A 4,614-nucleotide genomic window follows, 5' to 3' on the forward strand; every position below is an offset into this window, starting at 1 on the left:
GAAGCTGTTAAAATGTGTCTGGGTAATAAATCGAATTTGTATATTCAGGCCTCATAGATGCCGCTGTGTATTGTTGGCTGGCAAGATATCAATCAACACATTGCTGAACTTTGGGAACTTTCTCGCAGCAAGAACACGACATGAAATACTTTGTTTACCAGACGCTGAACGCGAGGATGTTGTTGAGAATCCTCTTCTCGATGTAAGAGCAAAGGGAGGGGACGGACAACCCTGATACCAGCCAGTTCCGAGCTGCTATGAGACAGGTAACGATCTGTTTTTTTGTTTATGTTTTTGGTACTAACGCGTTAAAACATCTCGATCTACGAGACACGATCTTTACTACTGTAAAACGGGAAATATCAGCAGCATGAATAATTGGTGATTTTCACATTTTGGGGCTATTGGCGGCAGTACAAGTTGGTGAAGTTTTGGTCTTTAACAATAAGGGAATCCAGCATTATATTTTGGGTAAAAAGAAATATTGTTTATTTGAACATGCTCACCAATTATTCTTCCACATATCCTACTCGCGCCAATATTGTCGTTTAACGATAGTGCTAACGAAATCAAGGCTAAATTTCATATAATTGCATAAATGCATTTTCTTTGTTAAATAAATAAATTCTACCCTCTCCCTACAAAACTGTAATGACTTTGTATGAATTGTGTCCAATAAATCTCTCAGATTATGGTCGACGCTGTGATGCGGCCGGGCAAATACTCGAACTGCGAGGAGGACGTCGATGAATTTCTCATCTCACTTAAGAACTCCACATCTGCTAAGGTATAATAATAAGTATATGGACTATAATAAACTAATCGTAATAATGTGATAAATTCTGCTGCTTGGATATTGGTAGTACTGTGGTAATAACAAGTTTATTGAAATCTGTAAAAAATGTTAACGTAAAAATAATGGAAAGACACCAAAACACAGCTTTTAAACAAAACAGCTTATATTTTCAGTAGAATTTCAATTTGGCTTGTTCATCATGTCTCAATATTTTTTCTTGATAGCTGACACTGCTTCCCAGCCTTCCTTCTGAGTGTGACCCAAACAGCTGTAGCACCTCCTGTATGTCCGCTAACGTACAGTCTGTCGTCGATACCAGCATATCAGAATCGGAGAAAGAGTCTCTATCTCTCCAAGAAAAGAATGTCATTGCGTATATCGGCGCTACATTGTACGGAAGATCAACGCGAAAGTCTGCAAGCCTTGCTGTGAGAAAGCCTCTCTGTTATCTCAGAAACCAATCCGGACCACACATTCATGTCTGCCAAAAAACTTTGCTGAGGCTAAAGTGGGTTTACAAGTTCAGCACCGTCTGTCTGCCTCACTGCAGAGATGGAATTAATATTGCAGCTACATTGACAGTGTCATAAGTCAACCAAGAGTAAAAGCTTCTCTTATCTCGCTTCTGATGGGAATGTGTTGACAACAATCTGTATGTGAAAAGTGCAGTTTGCACTTCCTCATCGTCGTTTTGATGGTGAACATTCGCCTACACCACACAGTTCGCCAATTCAACGTCACACTGCGTGACAAGAAAAGCAAGAAAGACAGAAAGACACTTAAATTTGGCAATTTGTGAAATATAGTTATTATTGTGTGTTGAATATCACATTTGTTTTGTTTGTAAAATCTTTTAATGTATTAACTACCATATAATGTGATTACATGTATGTATGTATTAATATGATTCTATTTTGCATGTCCAAATCTGTCACAGCGCACTGTTTGCTATAGCAACAGACGCGTCGTGATTAATGTTAAAAACAGGTTTCGTTCCGGCCAACAGACATCATCATTATATACACATCCTATCATGTATGTAAGATGGATCTTGCGTCGTGCTTGTAGACATTTTCAATAAAACTCGTTAACACACCGCTCGTGTATTTAATATCTAATAAATTGGGCAAACAAGCCCTACAATAAATGCGTAATGATGGATTAAAATGTGCACTGTAACTAAACACGTGATTGTTTATTATTGTTGTTGTTGCATGCATGTCTTCCTTTTTGTGGTTTGTTATACAGACCATATACAAAGCTTAATAAATAATGCAATAAAGTATAAGTAGATGTAAATTTATTTTAATTAAATATGAATCTAATAGGACTTTAAAGCCCCAAAATGGGAGTTTATCACGATTCCGTCAGTTTCAACCGACTCCGAGTTCGGCGAGTTGCTTCTGTGTTTTAGAAGCGTGTGACATTTTATTCATGGTTCATCATTGAACCATGAATAAATGTAGTTTTTCCTTTCAACATGCCCGGTCATGGTATTAATATTTAGGTAAAAAACCTAGCCGAGTACTACTTTAGGTCTTCTCCACCCCTTCACATCTATGCACAAAAGCACGCATCCACGTTTTTTTTAAATATCGGTACTGGCTCTAGTCAAACGGCTATTGACACGTGCGTTTGTTTAGCGTTTCTAACTTCCACGCCGCTGTGCGGCTGTCGGCGCTGCTGTCACGGTAAACGTCATTGCTGGCCATCTATGGTTTTAACATCTTTGTACCCCCCCGAACTCGTTCGGGGAATACAATTATTGACGAGGCATGGATATATATACATATATGCATTGTAGACTTTACTACGCCGATTAAACCACATTAATACTTAGACAATAAAATCGGTTCCAACCCATGCTGCTTTATTCTATACTCACAAGCTCATGCCAATCTGGCTCACAGTGTATACGCAATACAGTTCTGTTCTACTTTTGTTTTATGTTCGTTGACAGGTTAGTTCCACGTTTCAGGCTGACCTCAGGGTTAAACACTACATGCAGTATATTAAATTATCTATATTCATACTGTATAGACTGAGTTTCTTACGATACAAGAACTAAATGCACATTACAAGTGAAATAATATTATTTAAACATTGTTACTCATTATCAAGTGCATAAATTCTACGTAAGTCCTGTCATAATTTCCAACTACGCTAAAACATTTACTATTGACTATTGTCAGCTTTGCTTTTCTTTAGTCAGGCCTACTGAGCTACTCTCTTTAGAAAATTAAAGTCAATATATAAGTCCGTAATGTGATGGAAAGAAAACTTGCCTAGGCAATTTAGCTGGTACCGAAAACAAAACATTTCATTATGTACTGTTAAGGCGTTACGGCGCGGTAACACTGTAATGCATTGGGCAACATAACTCTATCCAAATAAATTCAAACTCATATCCATTACATACGAGAGATGTCTCTATGCTCTCGCCGAAAATCTTTTTTTTAATTCATCGCTAATTCATGTGACGGCAAATTGCGTGAATTTATATAAAAACATGCTATTTTTGCTAGTTTCCAGTAAACAGCAGAGTTGGGACCTAAACTTTTAACCATAAGTTGTTCATAATATGAACTAAAAAGGATCCTTGGAATCTTTTTTAAATGCTTTAATTTAGGAAATGAGTTAAAAAGATGTAGAATTTGTAGTGAATTTCTAAACGTAACAATTGTCGTAACAAGAGAGCCATCTCATAAAATATGATTGAAAAAAATTGTTAGCATTTTGGAATTTGGAATTTTGGAATTGGAGTTACGAATTTCGAGAAATAGCGGCTTGAAAAATCAACCTACTTTAGTATTTTAACAACCAAGATAACAGCACTTTAAAATATTCGCATGATTGAACGCCTATGTTAAGAATTGACTAATGCGGGATGTTGGGAACTGCTTAACAGTACCTTAAACAATCCAACATGTCATCAATCGGCTTGTATAACTTTTTTCGGATGTTTCCCGTTTTCACAAGCAATTCCTACTTCAGCTTCCAATCTGGAAAGAAGCTGTAACACTTGAGTTGCATCGTTGGTATTCCACACTACTCCGGTTCCAGGTATGCAGTGTGCTGCTTGTTCACACAGACCAACTGATCTTAGATCCGAGTCTGCAGTTCAAGATGAACTTTCAGTTTTAGGTGCCCTCACACCATCCCAAGGCTCGACACTAGCGGTGCCCCGGTGGCCCGGGGCCACGCCAAAGCTTCATGTCGGGCCACCAGATTTCAAAAGTTAAAATTTGCTGGCCCGATCGGGCCACTAAGAGATTCTCAAAGTGTGTATGTGATAAAAAAATTGTTTCTTACGTGCTAATCTCATTCAAAAGAGAGCGAGCAATCGCGGAGCGAGGGACCGTACGCACGTTCAGCATTTTACCGGCGGGTAGCGGTTATTGCGATCGTCTACTGCGCCTGCAACAAGCCACATTATTGTGTTAGACCGCGTGTTTAGATATAATGAGTGAAAGTAGAAATGGTATGCAAGATTCTGGTACAATTTGATGTCGTGAATGGATAATTCCAATGTATGCCTCATCATCAATGTCAGTGTGTGCCATTGTGTGGGTTTGTTTAAAGACTAGTGCAAGTGCGATCAGACGCCCAATTTCAAATAAGTATACAACACGAGATGTGAAATTAAGATTTATGTTTTTCTTTGTTTTTTGCGGGCCACCAGATTTCATTTCGGGCCACCAAAAATTAAAAATCAATGATTTTGGGCGGGCCACTGAAAACAAAGTTAGTGTGAGGCCTTGCCATAGGTATGCTGAAACCTATGAGTTGCGCGTGTAAAAATATTTTATACGACCAAA

General features: G+C 38.2%; 1 long non-coding RNA gene across 1 annotated transcript; it reads left to right on the top strand.

Annotated features, from left to right (window-relative positions):
- Positions 1-223: 223 nt before the first annotated feature.
- Positions 224-1,108, top strand: LOC106818525. Its single transcript, XR_001395241.1, has 3 exons — positions 224-266; positions 689-787; positions 1,021-1,108. It is a non-coding gene; the product is annotated as an uncharacterized LOC106818525 (long non-coding RNA).
- Positions 1,109-4,614: the final 3,506 nt, after the last annotated feature.

The sequence above is a fragment of the Priapulus caudatus genome, unplaced genomic scaffold (genome assembly GCF_000485595.1).
Source record: "Priapulus caudatus unplaced genomic scaffold, Priapulus_caudatus-5.0.1 Scaffold2302, whole genome shotgun sequence".
In the NCBI taxonomy this organism is placed as follows: domain Eukaryota; kingdom Metazoa; phylum Priapulida; class Priapulimorpha; order Priapulimorphida; family Priapulidae; genus Priapulus; species Priapulus caudatus.